Source organism: Vipera ursinii (assembly GCF_947247035.1).
Source record: "Vipera ursinii genome assembly, chromosome: 1".
NCBI classification, from domain to species: Eukaryota; Metazoa; Chordata; class Lepidosauria; order Squamata; family Viperidae; genus Vipera; species Vipera ursinii.
Genome location: NC_139512.1, coordinates 329,965,875 through 329,993,189, shown reverse-complemented (window position 1 = coordinate 329,993,189; position 27,315 = coordinate 329,965,875). Strand labels below are relative to the sequence as shown.

Here is a 27,315-nt window from a genome sequence, read left to right as displayed (position 1 = left end):
GCTATTAGTTGAAAGGTTTTCCATGCAGAGACATGATTAGCAATAAATTGATTTAATTAGACTTTCATATATGGGCCTGATCTTTCATGCCTGGCAAGTGATCTTCTGAGCTGTGTAGCTGTGTGACCTTCATGCCTTGGGTAACCCTGCTGGGAATATGCACTGTTAACATACACTCCTGGTATTCTTTGCTCATCTCACCCAAGAACACTGCCCCACTGTGATGAGGCAGCACAGCAGAACCTGGGGGGCATCTAACATGGTTATTACATTCTTACCCAGATATAATCCATCATATTTTTTAGAATGCATGGATTTCTCTTGAGGAATAGTTCCTGAAGGTGTGAAAAAAAGCATCCGCAGAAAGAATGGAGAACTGAGGCATGGCCATGAAGTATGGAAAGTATCAGTTTTAATGCATACCAGCTTCCGCACTTGACAATATCACAGTTTTTTTTATCAGCAACTCATAAGAACCAACATTTTTGGGAATTAAATTCATCTTTAAAGCCTCCATCAACTGTTAGATGATACTCAGATGTTTTTACTTAGCAGGAACTGAAAAATAATGTAGAAGAAAATTAGTTGTAATAACCATAGTCATATTGGTTATATAAAGCCAGCAGATTCTGATAATAATTTAAATAACAATATAGGGTAGCCATAAATGAGGATGAGAAGGGCAAGATGGAAGCTTGGGAAGCATCTGTTCGACACAAGCAGCCATTTTTTATAGCTGCCACTATGGGAATAATAAAATACTGGTAATTGAGATCATGGTTAATGAGAAATGGAGGGAGAAAAGGAAGCAAGGAAGAAAGGATGAAGAAGGAGGGAAGGAAGGGTGATAGAAACAAAGAGGGAGGGAAGAAAGGTGCGAGGGAAGGAAAAAAAGAAAGAATGAAAAAGAAATGAAGGAAAGAAAGAAAAGAGGAGGGAGGGAATGATTGATTGAAGGAAGAAACGAAGGAAGGAGGGAGGGAAGGAAGGAAGGAAGGAAGGAATTTTTTTTCAATGGTCCCTGTCAGCTTTACCCAAAGAAACTCCTCAGTGTGGAAGCTGATAAAAGTCACTCCTGCTTCCACTGCTTTTTTATACGACTGTGGTCATTCTGTCTCTCTCTTTAGGTAAGGAAATATTGATGACCCAGCAGGTCACAGCTTATCTAGTGTTATAATTATTACCCTGAACATTAGTGTATACAATACTAATCAGAACAAGGAAGAAATACATCTATGTTTAATTTGAGCGACACCAACTTACAAGAATGACTGTCACTCTAGCTTATTTTGGTGCCTCAGCTTCATCATAAAATATTTGTGAAGTTGTTGTTTCAGGAAAAAAACTTTCAGCTGGTGAAGTTTCATATTCACACTCTGGAATCCAACTTTTTCTGTATATTAGAAAAGGAATAAATTATTTCAAGTTGAAAATTATTTTGTAGGTATAAAGGACTAGGTAAAGTAGTCCTTGCGGATTTTACTCCGCTAATAGTTGCTGAATGTAGGGGGTAGTGCTCTTCTCCAATTCAAGGCCATTGAACCAGCATTGACATTTCCATGGTCATGTGGCAAGAATGATGTCACAGAGCACTGTTAGCTTCCCACCAAAGTGGTACCAATTTATTAACTTATCTATTTATCTACTTGCAGTCGTATGCCTTTGAACTGCTAGGCTGACAGGAGCTGGGGCAAGGATGCCAGCTCCCCACTCAGGTCTCACATTTGGGCTGCTGGCTTTCCAACCAACAAGCCCAGCATCTTAACTGCTGCCCATAAAGGATTAGGCTATATGTTAATTAAATGTATAATTGATAGTTTTTTGATTGTAGGTTTATACATGAGTGGATTTTTTAAATTGCCATGAAATTAAGGGGAAAATAAAATGTTAAGGATTCTGCAATGGATGCCTTTGAAGATCTTTTTTTTAAAAGAGCATTTAGCCCTTTAATCTGAATGCTATACATGCTATCATATACCTTTGCTAAAATAGCATATAGTCTACAAAGAGAAAATTACAAGGACGATCTCTTGTACCTTACTGAATTTTACAGGGTAGAACAAGTAATATTCCATTATGCCCACTAATCTGCTAGGCAGTGATCTGTCGTGTCCCTATTGTGTCCAAGACTAAGGAACCATGAAAAGCACAAATTTCAATGTTATGTCTTTAATGCTAATCTGGAGTAAATGCATTATGTAGACAATTAATAGTAATTTGCTAGTTATATTATAGTGTGTAAATTAATATGGATCACTTTTATTGCTACATGTGCAATATTGATGCCTGAATTGAAATAACCATAAATTCAAAACACAGTCTAAAATTGAGATTGGAAACTGTAAATGCAAAATACCAAATAACAATTTTGTTTGATCCATAAGATCTGTGTTCTGTACCCTGGGAAAACTGACTTACTTGGCACAGCACTGGAAGTCAAATTCACAAGATCCATATGGAGAAAAACAGTGAGGGCAGGGAAGGTCTTTTGGAGAACAGAAACCATCAAAACGATATTGACAATCAAGTTGACCTCCAGCAGGATCTAGATGAAAAATTAAATATATATATTTAAAACTCCCTTGTGCATTATTTATAAATACAAATATATACAGTAAAAATATCTCACAGATAACACATTCCTAAGCATGATTCTGGATGAAATATCTAAGAAATATCTACAGAAATAACCTATATCTACAGCAACAACTAGTGTATTGTATTGACTCTTCCTTTGTGTATGTATGTATATTCCCTGCATACCTACAACTCTACATTAAACAGGGAACTATAATGAGTATGGTGCAAAAGTGAATGCTGTCCAATGTCTGTGGGCCTTGTATATACATGAGTTTTTAAAATGTTTACTTAATAAAGGAATGCTAACATGGATACTTTACATATTATTTACAAGCATATTTAGCATATCTATATCGCATTGAAAGGACCTAAAGTATTTCATAAAGATATCTAGCATAATTTCCTCTCACACATTATGACTATATTAATGTATTAATGTAATATATTGCATTGCAATGTGCTTAAAGATTGCTCATTTTTGTACCTGGACCAACTACACCTTTCAGAAAGAGAGTCAAAAAGAAAAGGTGATACATCTTCATGGCTGATGGATCAAGTAAAAACTTCAACATTCACAGACTGAAAATATTCCTGTTGGGAAATACTGAGTTAGTACCCTCATTGACAAAGGTGAATAAGGCAGATCTTTCTTTCAACAAAAGTGACAACTGCTATCCTGATCCATACTGAAACCACAACCTCTCCCCAACTCTCTCATAGGAACACCATTTAGATTTAGATTTAGATTTTATTTGATTTATATACTGCCCTTTTCCCATAGGACTCAGGGCGGTTTACAAGGTGTTTAAAACATCAATACAATACAAAAATTAAAAAAAACAATTAAAAATAATTAAATTCGACCCCTGAAGTAAAAATATAAAAACCTCCATCCATGCAAAACATCTCAAAGGTGCATTTCAAAAGGCAACTGGACTGGGGTTTTTCTTGAGGAGGGAAAAGAAAATATTTCACTTCTCATCCAAGAAGCATCATCAGTTCTGAAGCTTTTTGGTTGAGAAGCAAAATATTTTCTTCTTCCTCAAGGAAAAAACAGAGTCCAACTGCCTTTTAAAAAAGCATCTTTGAGGCAACTATGACCTGGATGACTGAGAATCTCCATAGACATCCATGCAAAAAAATTTATAATGATTATCTGAACAGACGCTGATTCCCCTGCAACATGTTAGAATTCTGTGGTGTATTTCCAGGATCCACATTTACTCCTGTTGATTCAATGGAAGTATAACTATGAACAAATCAGGGCTCCAAGAAAAGATGCTCATTTCTACCTAAACAATTTAGTGCATCTAAGAACTAGGGTTATTGAGACTCTGTTGACTGGCAATCTCAAAGTCTTTTATTTTTATGCTCTCATAGTTTAGATGCCTCTCATAGTTATCAGAAGTAGCCAAAAACACTTTCTAACACCTGAACTCCACTGAAGATGTTACCTAGGCTGGTAACAAAACTTTCAGGAACCAACCCTGAAGCTCGGAGAATGAACCTTTACCCTCTTCTGACATCCGAGCTACAGTTATTCATCACTATTACAAACCTGAAAAGTATATTGTCAGGAGCAACTGAAAGTCCTTATTACTTCTCTCAAAGAACTTTTAGTAAACCTGCAAATGATATGCATACCTTCTTTCTGCCCATGATGCTATTATTTGTTTATATCTGTAAGATACTTACAAGATATCTGTTAAATAGCGGGTTCTTTGACACAGGAATGAAGAAGTGAAACGGAGTACAGGGTAACTCATCATTTATTCGTGCAAAGACTGTACTGGGGAAAATGGCTGCAACCAGCTGCAATATATAGTCTAACCCCTAGGCAGCAGCCAATATGTTTGAATCAACCATTGCTGCCTGGAGATAGCCAATTGCAGCACAGGATACTTGTACTCTGGGTTCTTGGAGAGCCGTTAGCTGCTCCAGCAACCCATGTGGTATTCCCTCAAAAAGCCCAGTACATAACAATATCTTTATCTATGTGCTGGTATGCATGCATCTGCATGTATGGCTTCCCTAACCTTTTGAATTAGAAATGGAAGACTGCTACAGAACCTATTACTTTCTGGTGACAGAATCCTTTGGATAATTTGTCTGCTTCTTGAAAACTAGCCTGACCTGCTCAAATCCATCTCTCAATGCACAATGTCCAATATTGTTCATCTAAGATTGACTCAGACTTCTTGAGCACTTTCAGATTCATTCAGAGTTCAGGATGCTGTGAGCACAGATATATGTCTGCAAATCAATAGAAGTCACACATACTACAGGGACAGAAATCTGTCATTATTGCCATTTTTTTTGTTTTTTACCCTCTCCTATGAATGTTGCAGACCAAAGCTGATATTTTATTATGCTTATTTATCATGTATTTAAATGACTGTGTCTAAGAATATTCAAAAATTTAAGGACTGGAAAAAATGCAGAAATACTGCTATCTGTAAATAACCAGAACTTTTGCTGACTTCAACAGCAGATTAAGCAGCCATGATCTTCCTTCATTCTTGCCCATAAATTGGGCCTAAGCACACCTCCCCTGGAAGTCCCACTCTTGAGCAAGAATGAGAAATCCATGAGTTGCAGGTGCCCTGCATCCCTTACTTTTCTTTTGTGATCTACAGAATCATGCAGCCAAAATATGGAAAGAAACAATCTAATAATCCAAGAAAAACTAACATATTAAATCTTGTCCTACCTGGAGAAAGCTTATCTCTATTTTTTTTTGTACGTCTCATTCCATGCCCTGTTCTGACATCTTTATACATCATTCTGTTCTTACCAGTTATAGGAAATAAGAAATATATCAAAGCTTGCCTTCCATGATGAAAAACTGAAGGTTAGGCTAAACAGACAAAGAAAGAGAACTACTATTCCCTTGAGAGATGCCCCCAGCTCATATGAAAGTCTGCTTCCATCTCCTATTTCTTACCTTTTCCAGTGCCGACAGGTGGACAAAGCCCAAATTTCATCTATGGTGGTTGCTTTTGTCTAGAGGGTGTTAGCAGATCCCTCCCACTTTTGTCTGTTAGTCCCCATCCCACACCTGGATATAAAAGAATGTTAATCAGGTTAATAGGAGGTTGAAAACTGCATTCAGAGATTTGGGAAGAATGGTCTATATGCACCAGAAGGTAGTCACTAAAGGTTTGCAAAGTTTTAAAAGAGTAGTTTTTGTTGATAGTACCCCTTCAAAGAGCTTTGACAAAGAAAGTTAACCTCAGTTTTCATATGTCAAAATGGAGGGGCTATGTACTACTACTAACTGTAAATGTGACTGAGATTCTGTGCACATGCAGAACTCTCCTGTTTTTGAAGTGTTCAAATGGTCCCAAATCAAAGGGTTGGTTTTCCTAAACAAATCTTTAATTGTCATAAGCTGAATTCCAAAGACAGGTGCTTCAGGCATTTCCCAATGGAAATATAGAGTCAAAGAAATATGATACTACTCCTTCCACCATTTGCTATCCAAATGTATCATTTTAATTGGCTTCTGAGCTTAGTCAGTATTTCAAGCACTAAACTAGGTTTGCTTTTCTAGCCAACTACAAAATACAGTTTTTAGCTGATTGTCTAGGAGTAGAAAAAAAATAATCCTTTCATTAATATAACATAAAAATACATATTTATATTCACACATATATGTAGCCAGAGTTTCAGGTAGTTTACTCAAGAATGCTGAATTATTAGATTAGAAGGTAACACTGATTGTGTAATTAATAAATGAACAAAGTCCAAAGTATCAAGATTTCCAGCATAAGTAAAAAAATTCAGAGAAAGTTGGTAAGATTCACAATAAATTATCTGAAATTCTTTTTCCTTTTATAGAGATAGATTTTGAGCTTGTGAGAAAAATCATACATGTTTGGCAAGTCTGGTTAGGGGAATTTTTCTTTTCTTTTCTTCCTTCCTATACAATGATGAGAGACAGACAGAGACTGAGAGACAGAGACAGAGATGACAGAGCAATGAATGGAAACTAATCAAGGAGAGAAGCAACCTAGAACTAAGTAGAAATTTCCTGACAGTTAGAACAATTAACCAGTGGAACAACCTGCCTCCAGAAGTTGTGAATGCTCCAATACTGGAGGTTTTAAAGAAGAGACTGGACAGCCATTTGTCTGAAATGGTATAGGGTTTCCTGCCTTAGCAGGGGGTTGGACTAGATGACCTCCAAGGTCCCTTCCAACTCTGTTATTCTGTATTCTGTACTGAGACAGACAAAGTCTGTGTGAGAGAGGGGTGGGGGGTGGAGAGAGAGAGAGAGAGAGAGAGAGAGAGAGAGAGAGAGTACAAAAGGCCAAGATTCCAGTAAATAATGAAAACTGCTCAGAAACACAGCACATATTTCTTTATGTAGACAAACATAGAAAATACAAATAAAGTATCTGCTTTTCTCAGTGTTCCTAGTCATATATCTGTCATTTAAGCCTAAGTAATTTCTAAGTGCTTAGCCAATCCCATTAATCATATAAGTGTATACAAACAGGGTAAGGCCTATTCCTAATCATATGCCTCTTTGTCCTGCAAATTTTGATAGCAAAAAAACATTTTTTTTAGATTTGTAAATAAAGCTCAATTGAAAAAGCAAATATTGTTGTTCTTTGTGAAATATTAAATGTGCATGGTTACAAAAGTGAGTGATTGTCTCATTATTTTACATTTATTCATTTATATTAGAAGTTTATCTAACCTTTATTACTTTATAGGTATCTCAAGACAGGGAACATACATAACATGCCTTTCCACTTGGATGGTTTGTGCTAAGAACAGTAACTGGCCTGAGTCACCCAGCAGTGTTTCATACCTATGGCAGGATTAGAACTCAGTCTTTTGGTTTCTAGGTCAGCACTGTAGGAAGACAGCAAACCCCCCCTCCCCAGAGAAAGAAATATTTTGGGAATATTAAAAGGCAGAATATTATATTTCCCCAAAGGATCTTAAAGGCAGAAAAGAAAGCCCAGTTTTTCTTGATAGACCCCCAAGCAGAAACTAGGCAGAGGCCAGGTCTGTAGAAATGCAGATTTGATCATCCTATTCAGAAAGGTTGGAGCCAGAAAGCTAGAAGTTGATAAGATTAAAAAGACAAAGACCCTGTTCAACATCTACATGAAACCGCTGGGTGAGATCATTCGTAGCTTTGGAGTAGGGTACCATCAGTATGCTGATGACACCCAGCTTTTCATCTCAACTCCAAACAACATCAGTGATGCCCTCGACGTGATGTCCCGCTGCCTGAAAGCGGTCCGGGAATGGATGGGGAGGAACAGGCTTCAACTGAACCCGGACAAGACTGAATGGCTGTACGTACCGGCAAGCCAGGTTACTCAGAGCATCCCATCCCTTAACATCGGGGATGAGTTACTACCACCTGTTGATAGGGCCCGCAACCTGGGTGTCCTCCTAGACTCACAGCTCTCCCTGGAAGATCACATAGGAGCTGTGACCAAGGGGGCCTTCTCCCGGGTTCGACTGGTGCGCCAACTACGGCCTTATCTGGACCTTGATGCCTTACGTACAGTCACCCATGCCCTTGTGACCTCTCGCCTAGACTACTGTAACGCTCTCTACATGGGGCTGCCCTTGAGATCCACTCGGAAGCTTCAACTGGTGCAAAGTGCAGCGGCACGGACACTTTTGGGAGCCTCCCGATACTCCCATATCACACCTCTCCTCCGTGCGCTGCACTGGCTTCCAGTTGCCTTCCGGGTGAAGTTCAAGGTGCTAACAATGACATACAAAGCCCTACATGGCATGGGTCCGGACTACCTACGGGAGCACCTTCTGCCAATGTCAACACCCCACCGCCCTGTGCGCTCCCACAGAGAGGGCCTCCTCAGGGTGCCACCGCTCAAGGAATGTCGGCTGGTGGCCCCCAGGGGGAGGGCATTCTCAGTGGGTGCGCCAGCCCTCTGGAACTGCTTACCAACTGAAATCCGGATGGCCCCTGACCTCCGCACCTTCCGGCGCGACTTGAAGACTTACCTATTCCAGCAGTCCGGCCTGGCCTGATAGCTCTAATTGGGGTCCCAGTTTGTTTTGTTTATTGTTTTTCAGTACTGTTTCATTATGTTTGCCTACCTTACTCTGTACACCGCCCCGAGTCCCTCGGGAGAAGGGCGGTTTATAAAAAACAAAAAAACAAAACAAAAACAAAAACAAAAAAACAAAACAAAACAAAAATCTACATATCCCACCCAAACTCTAAAGACATGATGTTTAGGACATAATAGGATTAACCCACCACCATCAAAATACTAAAACAATATGCTCAAAATTTCAGGTCAAAGTTCATGCTACAGGAACAGGAAAAACAACTGCAAATACAAAAGCCCAAGAAGGTATAAAGACCCACCGCTCCCAGCTACATGTGGTCAGCTTCCTCAGAACCACATTTCTGCATGCCTCTGCTCTTCAATAAACTGCAGCCTTCTTTTTAAAGCAGTCTCCATTTTGTTTATTCCTGGCTTGGACTGGACCCTGATGAAGATTTTTCTTTCAACAGCACCTTAGACCAAACTGGGTCTCTATGGTAACGTTAAGGTAGATAGAAGCAAAGAAGATTTATATTAACCCAACAGTCTAATAAAGTAGAAGATACTAATGCTATCTTATGATTGAGTTTTAGACAATCATATAAAATCACAATTTCAGAGTATGTAACTGACTAACATTGACGTTTAAAAAAATGAATCGATACACAACATGAAATGTTCTACAAATGAACTAAATAACCAGGAAGTAAAGGTGGAAAATATATGATGAAATGGGTGGGGATATATAAGTTTTAATTCTATTATCTTTCTGGTAACTATTAATTCTATTCCTCTAAAAGTTTGGCCCAGATATTTGATCTATGTTGGCACATTTCATGTAAGAAACTATGTTGTTCTTGTAAAAGCAATTCTGCATAGCCCTCAAACAATACAAAAGATACATTCATAAAGGAAATGTTCTCAGCTGTGGTAACTGTTTCCTAGTTAATGTTGGTGTGGCTCATTAAATAGAAGGAATTCTATATATCTCTATTTTATTATATTATCATTGCTATACATGATCAGTTAAGTGGAAGATTTATCAAATGTTTGCTCTTGTTATACAATAGATTATATAAAACTTTGCTCAAATATTTTTGCTTGTCCTGCTGATTGTTACAACAGAGTCTGGGTCTGGGAAAACCAATCAAGAAAACAGAAACAGTTGACAGGCAACAGCTTGTGTTGCTGTAGCTGTCTCTGAAGAATAGGTGATAGGATTTTATTTAGCCTGTTGCATCTGGATATTACCCTGAGATGAAATAAGCACATTTCCCAAAATAAAACTATCTAAGTAGTGGCACAACTTAGTTCCTGAAGTTGTGGATGCTCTAACACTGGAGGTTTTTAAGAAGAGATTGGACAACCATTTGTCTGAAATGGTTCCTGCTTGATCTGGGGGTTGGGCTAGAAGACCTTTTCAATTCTGTTAAAGTTTCCCTTCCCCCTTTGTCTCCAACACTCATATCTGGGAGCCAGTGTGGGTAGTAGTTAAAGTGTTGGACTAGGAGGAAAGAGATCCAGTCATCCCTTAGACATGCAAGACAGTTGGGTTATACTGGGCCAGTGATTTTCTCCCAATCTTAGATTGGAAATATTTATCTGTTGACAGTCACTTTATGAACACTTCACTGTCTTCAACTGTAAAGGCCTGCATTCCACAGAGGACAGTTTCTGGCTGATATTTATTTCCATCACAGATACCCAGTAAGTTAAGATGATTATTACTGTACTATAAATATGTAAGAAGAATATGAAATCAGAAGAATAACAATACTTATATGATAAAGCTAATTCCTATTGTAAGTTTCAAAAAGAGTGACTGATATAGCTTAAGAGCCTCATGTTGTCCTCAAGGATCTTTTTGTGGCCTCATCCAATTCTGCTGAAAATTAGTGGCATTTTTTCTCGCTGCGTTGAGCCAGTAAACATAAAAAGGTTTTTTCTTATTTAAAATAATAAAGGAATTTTCCAAGTCTAGGATGACAACATTTGAAAACATAATCACAGGTATGCATGGTTTCGTCAGTTTACTATGACCTACAATTTCATGTAAAGTGTTATTCAACTATTTGGCTTCCTGTCTCGAAATTTTTGCTATCATTGGAGATGAAAAATGAGAAGAAGGGTACTTGAATAAAAGTTTCATAAAAACTCTGAGTTCTGAAGAAAGAGAACACATATTGTTTACAATGTCCAGTGTATTGCCTTGGTCCTGTAAAGCTTCTTATGGGGTTAAGTGTATGGGGAAGCTGTAGCCACTACTTCCTAAAAAGAACGCTACACTTAGAGACAACAGCCCCCTTTGTTCTAGTTTGTTAAAATACAACTAAACAAAGAAATGATGACCATCAGTCAATTGCAAAAGGCAGCTGTATTTGGGATAGCTTATATTTATTTATTTATTTATTTATTTGATTTGTATACCGCCCTTCTCCCGAAGGACTAAGGGCAGTGAACAGGGACATAAATATCAAAATGCCCAAATACAGAAATTGAAAGTAAATTAAACCCTAGTGCCCAAATGCAGAAGATAAATTACATTAAAATAATAATTAAAACAAAACCCATCAGACCAGGCCGGATTGTTCAAACAGATAGGTTTTTAGGTCGCGTCGGAAGGAGCGAAGGTCGGGAGCCATCCTGTAACAATAGCTTTAACACTATGAAACAAACATCTGCCTATCCCAGGTCCTTGGGAAGATGAACAAAAATGTCAAATCGAGTCTAAACATCTCACTGGCTATGCCATAATAATTAATAATAATAATAATAATAATAATAATAATAATAATAATAATAATAATAATAATAATAATAATAGAAATGGAAGGCTTTATTTTAGTGACTCAAGAACTAACTTTGCTGACTAATTGCATGAAAGTGAAAATTCATTATGAGCAATAATGTCAACTTTGTAGTGAAAAAGATGAAGCAATTTACCATTTGATCAGTGGCTGTAGCAAAATTTCACTAACAAACTACTGTATAAGACTGAGTTGCCAAAATGATTCACTGAATTTTTTTTCAGAATTTTATGTTTGAATGGAGCAAGAACCCCTGGGACCCTCAAGTTGAGAAGGTTTTGGAAAAGAAGCAGGTTAAGATCTTACAGGACTTTCAAATCCAAACAGGGAACCACCTTATTTATAACATTTCTGTCATGACATTAAAAAACGTACATCTGGTGCATTGGTGATGTTATAGTGCAGACATGTCAAACACAAGGCCTGGGGGCCAGATGCGGCCCGCGAAGTGGTTTCATGTGGCCCGTGAAGCCATCCTGGAAACAGTAAGGGAATGGCCCACGCTGTCTTGGCCCCGGCCCATGCTGGCCAGGAGCCAATGTACAATTTCGTGGTGGTCATCTATGCTGAAATACATTCAGTCTTAGCTCCACAAGTCCATCTGGAAACAGCGAGGGACTGGCCCGTGCCGTGTTGGCACTGCCCCCTGGGTGCATGCTGGGGAGGTATCACCCTTTGTGAGGAATGAAGAAATGCACCATCGCCTGGAAGTGGCCAGCATATGGCCCTGCCTACTTCGGGCAGGCTAGGTGTTGGGCAGCATTGTGCTTCTCTTCAGATTCATGCCACCCGGCTCAGCCTCTTGTCACTGTGAGTAGAGCACCCCGCTACCTGCCAAAACCGGGCAGGCTAGGGGCTGGGCAGCATTGTGCAGGTAACATCGACTCTAATGCTGCTCATGGCATCCCCTCCCATAGAGCCCACCAAGCCAGATATGTGAAGTAGGCGAGGGCCATGTGCTGGCCATTTCCAGGCAATGGTTCATTTCTTCATTCCTCACGAAGGATGACACGAAGGATGATCGGCGGCGGCCTCGGAGCTCCAGCTGATCGGCGCCTCCATTGTGGCGCTTCCGTGTTGGCGGCGATGTCAGCGGCGGCTTCGGAGTTCCAGCTGATCGGCGGTGGCCTCGGAGCTCCAGCTGATCGGCGCCTCCATTTTGGCGCTCCGTGTTGGCGGCGATGTCGGCGGCGGCTTCGGAGTTCCAGCTGATCGGCGGTGGCCTCGGAGCTCCAGCTGATCGGCGCCTCCATTTTGGCGCTTCCGTGTTGGCGGCGATGTCGTCGTCGTCGGCGGCGGGGATCTCTCTGTTGGACCTGCCTCGGGCCGCTTTCGGCGGCTGCGGCGTCTTCGGGCCGTTTCGACGGCGGAGGGGACGACTGCTGGTCAGCTTGGTGGCAGGGATGTCCCTGGTATTGTTTTTCGCGCCGCTGCCGGCGGCGGAGGTGGCGACGGTGATGGCGTCCTCGGGCTGCCTTGGGCAGTGGAGAGGACGACCGCGGCAACGGCGGCGGTGCTGCTGCTTCGCTTGCCTTGTTCCGGCCTCCGACGGTGATGGCGACGACGGCGTTTTCGGGGCTTGCTGGCCCGCTCCATCGGCAGCGATATGGCGGTGGTCGGTGCTTTTTCATCTGGTCTGCGATGGCCGCAGCAGCTCCGGTGGACTGCCAATTACTAATTCTTCATCTGCCTCTCTATTCCCCTTTGGACTGGGACGGACCTGGGTGCAAGCCGCAGTGGGAGAGCGGCTTGCTTTCACATCGGTACACCCATAGAGGTGGGAGCTCTATGGGTTATGCCCCCCCAGGGTGTACATTCTGGACCATCCCCCTGGCTCAGACTCTCGACCTGTCGTGGGAGGACGGGTTGGGGTCTGTCCCCGGGAGCACCCAACCGGGTGGCAGTAGGTTGGTCGATGGCCCGAATGTTTCACTCCCTTCCTGTAGAACCTCCTACTGGACTTTTCCATTATGGGACTGCCTTATCTGGACTTGTTAGACTTATGTACAGATACTCCAGCACGGACTTGCTCGCCCTCAGGGGTGCCCCCCTCTCCTGGGTGCGTCCCGCCTTTTTTGCCACTCCCAGTCTCAATGAAGGGCCCAATTATTGGGACCCTGAGAGATGGCCGGGTAAGGTCAGGGGCTCTCGATCCAAATTTAATAGGAGGCCCCTGGTTAATTTTTTAGTTAAATTTTTTAGGGGGTTAGGGAGAGGGGCGAGGGGTAATGGTTGTTTGACTATGGGGGGTGGCCATACAACCACGGTACAGGCCAGGCCTGGGTCTGACTGCGTTCAGGGGGAGCGGGGTGTGGTTACATCTGGGGCTCAGGAGCGGGTCGTGGGATTACCGATTCCCACGACACTGGGGTATGGCAGCAGGCGTATGGACAGAGGGCCGTATCGTTACCGGGAGGGCCGTCCCCGCTGTTTACAAGCGGTGACGCGCTCCGACCCTCTGTTTCTTCCCCGAGGTGCCGGGAGCGAGGATGCGCAGCCTCCTGAGCTCCGGCTGGTGTACCTGAATGCCAGGTCCGTAGTTAATAAGGCTCCCCTTGTGCGGGATTTGGTGGAGGGTGAGCATGTGGACCTGGCTTGTATTACCGAAACCTGGTTGGGCCCAGAGGGTGGGGTCCCTTTGGTTGATCTTTGCCCACCAGGTTTCCGAGCGTTACACCGACCCCGGGCTCACGGTAGGGGCGGGGGAGTGGCGGTAGTTATCAGGGAGACCTTATGTCCGCGGGAGACCACCGTTCCTCAGATAGTCGGGTGTGAGTCTCTCTTTTTGAGGTTTGGTTCGGGGGCGCAGTTGGGCTTGCTGCTGGTGTACGTTTCGCCTAGTCACACAGCGGCAGCCCTGCCTGAGCTACTCGATGTCCTCTCCGGTTTGGTGATTGAGTTCCCCAAACTTTTAGTTTTGGGTGACTTCAATCTACCATCCCTGGGAGGGTCATCTGAGTTGGCTCGGGAGTTCATGGCTTCCATGACGGCCATGGACCTGACGCAGGTAATTTCTGAACCAACTCATGAGGGAGGCCACACCCTGGACCTAGTTTTTTTATCTGGACGATGGTTGGATGATCTTGGTGGGGGCTCTCCATTTATCATGCCCCTGTCATGGACCGATCATCACCTCCTGCGGCTGGTCTTCCGTTTTACCACCCCCCGCCGTGGGGATACGGAACCAATTAGATGGTACCGTCCCAGGCGCTTAATGGACCCTGATGGGTTCCAGGCAGCGCTGGGATCCCCACCTGCCTCCGTCGCTCACAACTCGGCGGATGCCTTAGTGGAAGCCTGGGAAAGGGCAGCCACTGAGGCACTGGACCGAGTTGTACCCTTGCGGCCCCTGACCCGGTGCAGATCCCTACGAGCTCCATGGTTCTCCGCGGAGCTCCGGGAGATGAAGCATCGGAAATGGGGCCTAGAGAGCTGCTGGAGGTCCAGCCGATCCGAATCCGACCGGTTGCGGTTAAGAACCTATATTAGGTCTTATCTCGCTGCGATGAGGGTGGCGAGGTGTAATTACTTCTCCACCCTCATCGCGTCCGCAGATAATCGCCTGGCCGCCCTGTTTAGGGTGACTCGCTCACTTCTTAATCAGGAGGTGAGGGGGGATCCCTTACAGGGTCGTGCCGAGGAGTTTGGTCAGCATCTGTCGGATAAAATCGCTCGGATTCGGACCGGTTTGGACTCCAGCTGGGCAGAGTCTGGCGATCAGGACACGGGCGGTCTTGTCAATGTTATCTGGGAGGAGTTTGATTCTGTGACCCCTGATGAAGTGGACAGGATTATGGGGAGGCTGAGCTCCACCACATGTTTATTGGACCCGTGCCCTTCCTGGCTGGTTTATGCAGCTAGGGAGAGGACACGAGGCTGGTTCCAGGCGGTGATATCTGCTTCCTTGAGTGAGGGTAATTTCCCCTCCGTCTTGAAGGAGGCGGTGGTGAGACCCCTCCTCAAGAAGCCTGCCTTGGATCCAGCTGTGTTGAACAACTTTCGTCCAGTCTCCAACCTTCGCTTTCTTGCGAAGGTTGTTGAGAGTGTGGTGGCGCATCAGCTCCCTCTGGTCCTGGATGAAGCGGATTATCTGGATCCGTACCAATCGGGTTTCAGGACCGGGTACAGCACAGAGACGGCATTGGTCGCGCTGGTGAATGATCTCTGGAGGGCTCGGGATAGGGGATGTTCCTCTGTCCTAGTCCTATTAGACCTCTCAGCGGCTTTCGATACCATCGACCATGGTATCTTGCTGCGGCGTCTCAGGGGATTGGGAGTGGGAGGCACGGTTCTTCGGTGGTTCTCCTCCTATCTCCTGGGACGCTCGCAGTCGGTGTTGGCAGGGGGGCAGAGATTGGCCCCTAGGTCTCTCGTTTGTGGAGTTCCTCAGGGGTCGGTTCTCTTGCCTCTCCTGTTCAACATCTACATGAAACCGCTGGGTGAGATCATTCGTGGTTTTGGAGTTGGGTATCATCAATATGCTGATGATACCCAACTTTTCTTTTCGACCCCAAACCACCCCAGTGATGCCCTCGCTGTGATGTCCCGTTGCCTGGAGGCGGTTCGGGTCTGGATGGGGAGGAACAGACTTCAACTCAACCCTGACAAGACTGAGTGGCTGTGCATTCCGGCATCCCGGGACATTCAAAATGTTCCATCTCTTTCTATGGGGGGTGAGCTGTTACCCCCCGTGGATAGGGCTCGCAACTTGGGAGTCCTCCTAGATTCACGGCTTACCCTGGAAGATCATATAGTGGCCGTGACTAGGGGGGCTTTCGCCCAGGTTCGCCTGGTGCGCCAGTTGCGGCCCTATCTGGACCGGGATGCCCTGTGTACGGTCACTCATGCGCTCGTGACCTCTCCCCTTGACTACTGTAATGCTCTCTACATGGGGCTTCCCTTGAAGACCACTCGGAGGCTCCAACTGGTACAGAATGCGGCCGCGAGAGTTGTCTTGGGAGTTTCCCGGTACTCCCATGTTACACCTTTGCTCCGTGAGCTGCATTGGTTACCAGTTGTCTTCCGGGTGAGGTTCAAGGTCTTAGTGATGGTTTTTAAGTCCTTACATGGCATGGGTCCGGAATACCTCGGGGATCACCTGCTGCCGGCGTCAACTCCCCTCCGCCCTGTGCGTTCCCACAGAGAGGGCCTCCTCAGGGTGCCTCCGGTCAGAGAATGCCGGCTGGTGGCCCCCAGGGGGAGGGCCTTCTCTGTGGGCGCCCCGGCTTTGTGGAATCAGCTGCCGGTGGAGCTCCGGATGGCACCGGATCTCCGCTCCTTCCGGCGCGGGTTAAAGACCCACCTATTTGAACAAGCTGGCCTGGCCTGATGGGGAGTTAATTTGGGTTTTAAATATTGCTATATTTTATTGTTTTATCGTGGGCATTAATTTAATTCTATTTTAACTTTTGTAGTTTTGTATTTTTATCATATGCCCTGTTCACCGCCCTGAGTCCCTTGGGAGAAGGGCGGTATAAAAATTTAATAAAACTAATAAACTAAACTTCCCCAGCTGTGTTTCTTGCCTGTTTTTCTCCCTCCCCCATCTCAAATATTTTCCCACCACTCTGTTCTTTGGAAGGAAGGAAGGAAGGAGAGGGAAGGTCTGAGGGAAGTCCTACCTTAGTCCTGCCCAGCTACCCTTTCACCATCCCCTTGCCCCCTCCTCCTGGCCTATGCTGGGGGGGTCTCCCTATTGCTAATGAAGCTTTGGATACAAAGCCAGGTCTCCTCACATGGAGAGGGAATAGGCCTCCCTCTTGATTTTGCCCTCGTAGCCATCATGAGCAACCTGGCTAAGGAGAGCAAGCACAGCAGCAGCAGCCTTGAGGAGGTAAATGCAGGTGGGCACCCCCTTGGGGAAGTGGGGCTGGGCTTATGCCATGGGTGCTTGAGGGCTGGGCTAGGCATTTGACCTCCATGCCACCGTCCAGCCCCAATGGCCTGAGAGGAACAGTGAGGCTCCTCCGGTGGACCATGCCTTGGCACTTCCCTGGTCCCATCTCCTTCTGCCAGAGACCCTCAGATCTGTCCAACTCCCACCCAGGCCCCCATAGGCACCCTTGACACAAATGAGGTAGAGCTGGCCATGCCCACCCAGTAGGCCATACGCACTCCAGCCACACCCACCCAGTAGGCCACGCCCCCCCCGCCCCCCCTGAGGGTAACCACAATGCTGATGTGGCCCTCAATGAAATTGAGTTTGACACCCCTGTTATAGTGGATACTGTTAGGATTGAGGTAAAGCAATCAGAAAAAAACCCTGAAGAATCAGAATTTAGAAATTGAAGTTGAAAACATATGAAAAAAGAAAGCCTCTGGAACAGCATCTAAAGCAGGGGTGTCAAACTCAATTTCATTGAGGGCCACATTGCAGCTGCCCTCAGGGGGCCGGGTGAGTGTGGCCAGGGTGAGTGTGGCCTACTGAGTGGGTGCAGCTTACTGGGTGGGCGTGGCCAGCTCTACATCGTTTGTGGCAAGGGTGCCTATGGCGGCCAGGGCAGGCGTGGGATAGATCTGAGGGTCTCTGGCAGAAGGAGATGGGACCGGGGCAAGTGCCAAGGCATGGTCCACTTGGAGGAGCCTCACTGTTCCTCTCAGGCCATGAAGGGGGGATGGGCTGGATGGTGGCGCAGAGGGCAAATGCCCAGCCCAGCCCTCAAGCACCAGCAGCACTAAGCCCAGCCCCACTTCCCCAAGAGGGCACCCAGCTGCACTTACCTCCTCCTCAAGGCTGCTGCTGCTGTGCTTGCTCTCCTTAGCAAGGTTGCTCATGCTGGGTATGAGGGCAAAGTCAAGAGAGAGGTCTACTCCCTCTCCATGTGAGGAGACCTGGTTTTGTATCCAAAGCTTCCTTAGCAATAGGATGGGAGACCCCCTAGGATAGGCCAGGAGGAGGGGGCAGATGGTGAAAGGGCATCAGGGAAGGACTAAGGCAGGACTTCCCTCAGACCCTCCCTCTCCTTCCTTCCTTCCTTCCTTCCTTCCTTCCTTCCTTCCTTCCTTCCTTCCTTCCTTCCTTCCTTAGAACAGAGTGGTGGGAAAATATTTGAGATGAGGGAGGAAGAAAAACAGGCAAGAAACACAGCTAGGGAAGTGTCATCCTTCATGAGGAATGAAGAAATGCACCATCACCTGGAAGTGGCCAGCACATGGCCCTCACCTACTTCACATATCCGGCTTGGTGGGCTCTGGGGGAGGGGATGCCATGAGCAGTGTGAGAGTCAATGTTACCTGCGCAATGTTGCCCAGCCCCCAGTCTGCCCAGTTTTGGCAAGCAGCGGGGCACTCTCTTCACAGTGCTGAGAGGCTGAGCCAGGTGGCACAAATCTGAAGAGAAGAGCAATGCTGCTCAGCCCCTAGCCTGCCCGAAGTAGGCAGGGCGATGTGCTGGCCACTTCCAGGTGATGGTGGATTTCTTCATTCCTCACAAAGGGTGATACCTCCCCAGCGTGCGCCCAGGGGGCACTGCTGATGCGGCATGGGCCGGTCCCTCGCTGTTTCCAGACAGCCTTGTGGAGCTAAGACTGAATGTATTTCAGCATAGATGACCACCACGAAATTGTACATTGGCTCCCAGTCAGCCTGGATCAGGGCCAAGGCAGTGGGGGCCGTTCCCTCACTGTTTCCAGGGTGGCTTCGTGGGCCACATGAAACAACTTCACGAGCCGGATCCGGCCCCCAGGACTTGTGTTTGACATGTCTGATCTAAAGGACTCCCTTGATATTTGTAAAATTTGAATTTATCAGGTGTGAACATCCTAGTGTCAGAAAAGAAAAAATAATCCTGCTTGGAACTGTCTACATCCTCAGAGTCTACCTTATTAATTCTAGGCCTTTAGTTATGACTGTGAATTCAATTGGAGATTATCTGTATTTTAATAATAATAATAGTTTAAATAAATAATGGTGCTTTGAAATATTTGCAAGCAAGAACTGATGGGACCACTGGTGGTTTTCCACATATATTTTTTTTAAAAAAATGCATTGCTTTAAAATTTTAACTGCTTTCCTATTTTTCTTTTTATGATCTGTGTGATTCTGGAAGATACATATTTAATAAGAAAGTAAGGAAGTAAACAAACCAACCAACAAATAAATAGACAAAGTATTAGAAAATGAGGAAGCTTAAAGTGCTTTGGGAATTTTGACTTTAAACAAACAAGTATTTGTCATGTAACTTCCCAGGTTTTATACTTGTTGATAAGAAAGACAAAAAAATCTGGATAGTGGAGTTGTATAGAAGAAAAAAAACTGGAGAAAATCACAAAGTATAAAAACCTTCAAATAGAATGACTGTGGATAGTATTGTAGTAGATGCTGTTCCAAAATATCTGGAACACCACTTAAACACCATCAGGACTGACAAAATCACCACCAGTCAGCTACAAAAGAGCTTTATTTGGAATGGCTTACATTCTGCAACATTACCTTTAATATTATTAAACAATATTTGCCTTTCCCAGATTCTTTAGAAAGAGTCAGTAGGTGGACAAAAATGCTAAATCCAGTCAAAATATCTGGGTTGGCCATGTAACAAACTATATAACAATAATAAGACTTTTTTCCTCTATTTTTATCTGATACCTGACTTCCAAAATTTGCAGAACAGTGCACCAAACACAATTTAACTGATTGTTATTTATTAACCAGGTACTTATTATTTGTGGACTCATGCCAGTTTGCTTCTACCTTCTACCAGATGTTGTCAGAAAAGATTTATGTTGAAGAAATACTACTAGATCTCCGGATTTGACTGGAACTATAAACCAGTGTCACGTAGCCAACCTGGACATGCTGTGGGAGAACATGAGAGAACAATAATTTATTGCCTTGAACTGTTAATAGCAACCACATTATAACCTGAGGACAATGCTATATAAATGGGCTCTTGCATCATTGTTCATTTCCCCCCGGAATTAATGTATAATACTGTATTAATCAATCACTTCCATCATGGATACATAGATTCAAAACCACGGAATTTTCCTACTGTTTCAGAACACACATTACTTTATATAATTTAATCCTATTTTGATTTTCCTGCTAATGGGAAAATACCTATTCAGCTGACTCCTTTGTCCACATTATCATCCTTTCGCCTTCTTCTTTTGACATGCTTCATTTCATGGTTGGCTAACTCTTTTATGTGGGAGGCAGAGAAGTACATTGAGTTGCTCAAAACTCTATTTAACCAATTGCTATTCATTAACCAGGTACTTATTCTTTAAAAGCTTATGCCAGTTTGTTTCTAACTTCTACTAAAAGTTCATGGAAGAAATGCTAGTAGCTCTCAGGATTTGTTTGGAAAGTAAAGTTAGCCAGTATCTTCGGGCCAATCTAGACATGCCATGGGAGACCACTAAAGAGTAAGTGAGAAAGGTCCAAGTTTGATTCAGTGCAGGGGGTGAATGCAAGGAGATCTAAGTATTCCTTCATCCCATGTTATCAGTTACAAATATATATGAAGGAATATATATTTATATATTTATAACTAATATAAATATCAGTATGGGTGAACTGGCAAGATGAAGAAAAAAATGCTACACCTGATCTCTGCTCTCCAAAAATCCACATGGCCCCAGCCTTTCTGCCTCTGCCTTCAAGAAAGCATTGAACACCTGATTGTTTTGCCCGGTACTCAGCGAGGGCGTTCAAAGTATTCACTAGTGGATTTGAATGTTATCTCCCCATCCCCACCATCTTCTATAATCACTGGCATTTTGTTTCATTTCTACTGTTTTAAGCTTACTGGTGTCAGGTTGAATCCAGTCAAATCCTACCCTTTATTTGGATTCAACTAAAGACCAGTATTTTGCCAAACTACTGTAAGGCTATAAACTTCTAAACTACTATATATATTCTGAAAGATCACAGGGTGTGTGACTACCGTGAACCCCTTCTCCCCTCCCCCATCCAGCACAGGACTAGGCAGTCTCTTAATCTGGGTCTCTCTCTGGGGAAGCTCTGTGTTGCTAAAACTGCCCCTCCCCTCCAATGCTTCTTCAGGTGCATAGGCCATCACAAATTGCCACAGTCTTGTTTGAGAGGGCCACAGTCTTGTATTCAGCTGAATCTTTTTGAATATTAGAATGGATATTACATTTCTCCAACTGTTGCAAATGTCCAATTTGACATTAAGTCAATGTAATCTATCTGGATTGAAAAGAAAGGTAGAAATAATGACACAAACCTACTCTAAACTCCAAAGATCTCACTCAAGAATTTATTATAGCTTTTTAATAGCATGCAGATAAGATGAAAATTCTGTAAGTGATCAAAATGGAACTGCCATGAGATCAAGCACTGAGCAATAATGCTATCTGGAAATGTTACTTAAGAAATAGGATTACTGAAAACTCTACTGCTCAAATCCAATGTTGATGGTGAAGTCAGGCCCACACTTTTCCATATTGTCCCTGGTGAGAGTCTACCACAAAGCAGTTTCCATGCCAAAATTGAGTTTACATTCAGTGAAAAAGATTTGAAACACTTACTTCCTCCAAAAGTGTGGACTTGATCAGAACCTTATCAGGAAGTGAGATTAGCTCCAGAGTTTAATTGTTGAAATCCAAAAGCTTTCAATCCTTCCTTCCTTCCTTCCTTCCTTCCTTCCTTCCTTCCTTCCTTCCTTCCTTCCTTCCTTCCTTCCTTCCTTCCTTGAAATAATATACACTATCATAAAAACACAGATAGCAAATACAAAACATGTAGAGATATTCACCTGAAAAGAAGTGGTTTTTTTATTAAATCTTTGATAAGGCTTAAAACTGTGACTTAGTTCTCCTGCTGTCAGTGAAAAATAGCATAACAGAAAATCTGACAGTTACAGACATCAATGATTGATGAAGCTGAGTCAACACAACGCAAGAAAGGGTCCAAGTAGTCCACTATGTCAGCTGCAAAAAAACCCCAAACTTTTTGGTTTTTGAGTTTTTGAGCACTGTTTCTTAAAGCCAGTAGCTCCACAGGGGTAGTTGAGACAGATACCAGATGTGCAGGGTCATAATTATGATGACCACCTTATCTATTTTGATCACCCTAGGGCAAGGGCCGGCAAGCTGAAACAGTAAAAGAGCCACTTGGAACCGGTTCCCTCACAAAAGAAAAAACTGGGAGCCACAAAGAAGGGTGCACATGCACGCGCATGTGCACACATGCACAAAACAACAGGCTCCAACTCTTCGGCCCCCCAGGAAACAAGAGGTTTGCGGACTGGTTTACACACCGCCTTCCAGCTGCTGCCACTACTGCTGCAAACTGGAAAGGGCGATTCGTAGCTTCAGAAGCCCCCCAAGCAGGAAAGCGTGTTCCAATGAAGCCTTTTCCTACCAGGCTTTGCTGCAAAACACCACATCATCCAGGGCCCCCGTGATTGCCCAGAAGTGACCCAACAAACAGCACACCTTTCTCGGCCCACAAAACGCCACAAGCGCAGCAAACGCCCTCTCCAAAGGGAACCGGGAATCCTTCCGCTCCCTAAACCCAACGATTGGTGAACGGCATCGGCTGGTCTTCTCGCTCCTTTCCCTCCCTCCCTCCCTCCGCTGCGGCCACCGCCGCCTGCCATTCCTGCATTGCCTTTACTCCTTGCCTTTACCTTTGCTAAGCCTGCCCATGACGAGTTTGAAGAGGGTGCAGGAAAATTTCACGAGGCCGTGCTTGCACTGCTTCCCGCACCTGCTCATGGCTCCCAAGGAGGAAGGGCCCGGCTTCTCTTCTGCTAGCTAGCCTGAAAAGTCCTCGCCAACTTTGAGAGTGCAAAACTCTCAACTGAAGCTGGGTGTGGGGAAAGGGAGGCGGCCCTTTCGTTGCCGCTTCCCTAGACGCCGGGTTTCCCGTGCGAAGCTTGCAACTTTGGGAGGCACCTGCACGGCAGCGGTGGTGGGTCTCCCTGGCGATGGGCACTGGGTCGCGGCACCATCTTCAGCCCGGGTGTTGCCAGAGCCACCTGAATGCCCTGCCCCTCCTGGCCCTCCAAACTGCCGCCGCCCATTTGGAGATCATGTTTGACGAAGGCGGAAGCTCTGCAAATGGGACGGTGGAGGTTTGGAGAGCTGCGTGTGCAGCTCTCCAAACTGCTGCCACCCATTTGGAGATCATGTTTGATGAAGGCGGAAGCTCTGCAAACGGGATGGTGGAGGTTTGGAGAGCTGCGCCTGCAGCTGTCCAAACCGCCGCCACCCATTTGGAGATCTGCCACCTCCGTCAAACATGGACGAAGGTGGAAGCTCTGCAAACAGGATGGTGGCAGTTTGGAGAGCTGTGTGTGCAGCTCTCCAAACCTCCACCCCCTGTTTGGAGAGCTGCTGCCTTCATTCGTGTTCCTTGCGGCCCTGAAAGGCACCAGCTCTCCAAACCTCCACCTCCCCATTCTCTCAATGGGACTTTTTTTATTCCCACTTTTTTCCAGAATGGCAGAGGAGGACTGGGAGCCACATGCATTGCATTGAATCCTGGCAGTGTTGAACTAGATTATGTCTTCCTACTTTCTTCAGTGACTATTACTTAGAAATTCTTAGATTTCTTCTGCATTTGCCGGAATAGTTCAGTTCTTTCTGAGAGGCAAAGCCTGACAAAAGACCTTCTTCATTAATTTTCAAAATTGGAAATTGGAGATCTCCCCATACTTTACTGCAGGGCTGCATAGCTGACCTGGACAATCAACTGAGAAAGACACTTGCATTTCTTTTGACTCTACTGGATTTTATTTCTTTCCATTAGTTATGTAGATAAAAGCCAAAATGACCAGCTTCTGTGAAAATAAAGAAATAATTAGATCAACTTGGTAATTTATTGTCTGGAACTGTTAATGGAATTTACATTATTACCCAAGGGCCGTATAAATGGGCTCTAAAGTCATGGGTCATTTTTTTTCTCGGAACAGATGTATAATACTGTATTAAGCAATCCCTTCAGTCACTCAGATATACTCCCCAAGGGTTTAAAGCCATGGAATTTTCCTACTGTTTCTTAAGGTGTATTATCTTATTTCAAGTAATTTATAGGTCTTAACCTGCTTTTAACCTTCCTGCTAACAGGAAAATACCTATCTTGCTGACTTCTTTACCTTTATTATCATATTTCCTCCTTCCTCTTTTGACATATTTACTTCATTTTGTGATTGACCAATTTTTTTTATAAGTTAGAAGAAAGCACTCTAGAAATGTAATAATTATAGTTATTTCCAGTAAAAGACGAGAAAAGATTATTAACACTAACAGAGGCTAACATTTGTTTAAAAATCTTTTTCTGTAAGATAAAAAAATGTTTTATAATTGTGTACATATAAACTAAGTAGCTAACAAATAACTAACTGGAAGTATTTTTTAAAAAAATTCTGAACAAATGGATGATAAGACATAACAAAACAGACTAATCATGTGAGGCACAAATGACCTGGTTCAAATTATGTTCAAGTTATGTTATGTTATCGGAAGCATATTATGTGAAAAAAGGCTCTAATCCTGGGAAAGGTAGCAATAGCACATAGACTTATATATTGCTTCACAGTGCTTTACAGCCCTCTCTAAGCTGTTTACAGAGTCAGCATATTGTCCCAACTATCTGGGTTCTCATTTTACCAACATTGGAAAGATGAAAGGCTGAGTCAATTTTGAGCTAGTGAGAATCGAACTGCTGACAGTCAGCAGAATTAGCCTGCAATGCTGCAATCTAACTATTGTGCCACCACGGTAGAAGGAAAAAGATGATGATGATCTGAATCAAGATTGATGGACTCAATTATAGTGGTGAGGAGTTGACATTGGAAGATCTGAAGTACCAGGTTACAGAGAAAATGTCACAAAGAAAATCTACCTTATTACCTGGGGTTTAAAAAAAGAGTGAAGTCTTTTAAGTGCCAAATAAATAGGAAACAACTGGGGGTGGGGGCTTTCCAGTTGAAATGGGCATTAGGAGCCACATAGATGAATGAATGAATAAATAATTCAAACCAAAAATGGTCATTTTAACATGTGATTAATAAAATTATAATAATAATAATAACATGCAAGCTTTGAAGATGAATTTCAGTTTAAAGCAAATTTGATGAAATCATTCTTAAATCAAATATTTGAATTGATTCAAGGCATGTAGTCAAATTGGCTTGGGAGAGATCAGGATATGATTTGGATTTTCAATAGAATTTATGCGGGCAGAGATAAGGCAGAGAAGGAAAGCATGGCTGTGGGCAAGAGAAAAATTAAATAATCACAGTGACCTGTGGCTTTCTCTGCCAGCTTCCCTATTGACTTTGCTTGTGGGAATATGGCAGGGAAAGTTGCAAGTGCCAATCATGCCCAGATCATGATCATGTGACTGCAGGGGTGCTGCAATAACAGGACTTTGAGGACTGTTTGTATGTCCATTTTTTTCCCAGTGGTGCTGTAACTTTGAATGGTTGCTGAATAAATGGATGTAAGTTAAGGACTACCTGTTCTGCAAACTAAAATTTGTCAAATTTGGTTCAAAAGGGTCTACCATTCCTACTGTTTTTGTTCTATTCTTGTTATGTATGCAGGCATCTGCATAGCAACAGCCCTCAGGGGGCGTTGGCCTGGACAGTTTCGGCGGGAAACCTAGGGCCAACCCCATTGGCTGTTAGCTTACCTGGCCAGGTATATAAGGAGGCCAGGTAGCCCTCATTCTTCAGTTCACTTCCCCTTCCAATAAAGAGCTGAACTCACACACCGGCTGGCGTCTCTCTTGCGTCGGACCCACTACACAATAGTGGCGACGAAGGTGGGATTGCTGCTGACCAAGAGCTGAAGTCTCTGGGGAAACGCTCCACGAGCTGAAGGGAAAGGCATTTTTCCTTCTTCCCCCCACGACCGCCAGCCGAACCGGCAATGCCAAGCGCCACATCCACGACCAACTGCCGCCATGGCTAGAGCCGGACAACCCCGTGAATTCGAGACCCGCCGCCCCGAAACCTGGACCCGTTACCTGGCTCACGTTGAACTGTACATGCGGTTCAATCAGATATCGGAGGACGGTGCAAAGGCGGCCGCCCTGCTCTGCCTTGGGGGACCAGCGCTGCTGGAAGTCACCGCGAACCTGTTCCCCCAGGAGGCCATCAACACCGTCACGTAGCGAGACCTCGTGGCCAGGCTCAATGCACATTTCAGGCCCCGGCGCTCCAAGGTGGCTGCACGGTCACAATTCGAGAAAAGGGACCAGCGCCCCGATGAGACCGGCGTCGACTTCCTCGCCGCCCTACGGGAAGCTGCCGTCGCTTGCAGGTTCACAAATTTGGAGGAGCGACTACGGAACCGACTGATTTGCGGCCTACGCGACAGGCGGTTGCAGGAGCGCCTGTTCGAAAGAGAGGAGGTCTCTCTCCAGGAAGCCGAGGACATCATCCTAGCCCACGAAGCGGCCTGCGGGGCCGTCCAAGCCTGCCAGGGAACCCGGCCCGGCAACCAGACAACCAGCGTCCACCGGCAAGGGGCCACAGAGGAGGACGACCTGAGCATCGACCTCCTCCAGCGGAAGTCGACCCCCGACCAGCGAGCCAGACGCCAAGACAGGCCCAGGCCTCCCAGCAACACTGCCGTTCCCCAGAGGTGTGCAGGGTGTGGTGGGAACCACATGCGCAGCCTCTGCAAGTTCTGGTCCGCCACGTGCCGGGCCTGCAAGAAAACAGGCCACATAGCCGCCGTCTGCCGTAGCCGCCGCCCCCGAGAGGAGATCCACGAGCTGCAGCCGGAGGAACCGCCGTTCAAAGGTACTGGGGCCCCCACCAAAACAAAAATTGGCTATGTCGAGAGCCGGCTGGCCATTAACCATACGGTTAATGCTCAAACCCAAAATTAGATTAACAATCCGTTTGCAAGGTGTCCCTTGCAGCATGGAGCTTGACTCCGGATCAGCGGTCTCGA

General features: G+C 44.7%; 1 long non-coding RNA gene across 1 annotated transcript; it reads right to left on the bottom strand.

Annotated features, from left to right (window-relative positions):
- Positions 1–396: 396 nt before the first annotated feature.
- Positions 397–4,348, bottom strand: LOC310632206. Its single transcript, XR_014490810.1, has 5 exons — positions 4,276–4,348; positions 3,065–3,171; positions 2,419–2,545; positions 1,264–1,393; positions 397–558 (listed from the first exon to the last, which is right to left on the bottom strand). It is a non-coding gene; the product is annotated as an uncharacterized lncRNA (long non-coding RNA).
- Between the last annotated feature and the right edge of the window lie 22,967 nt (positions 4,349–27,315).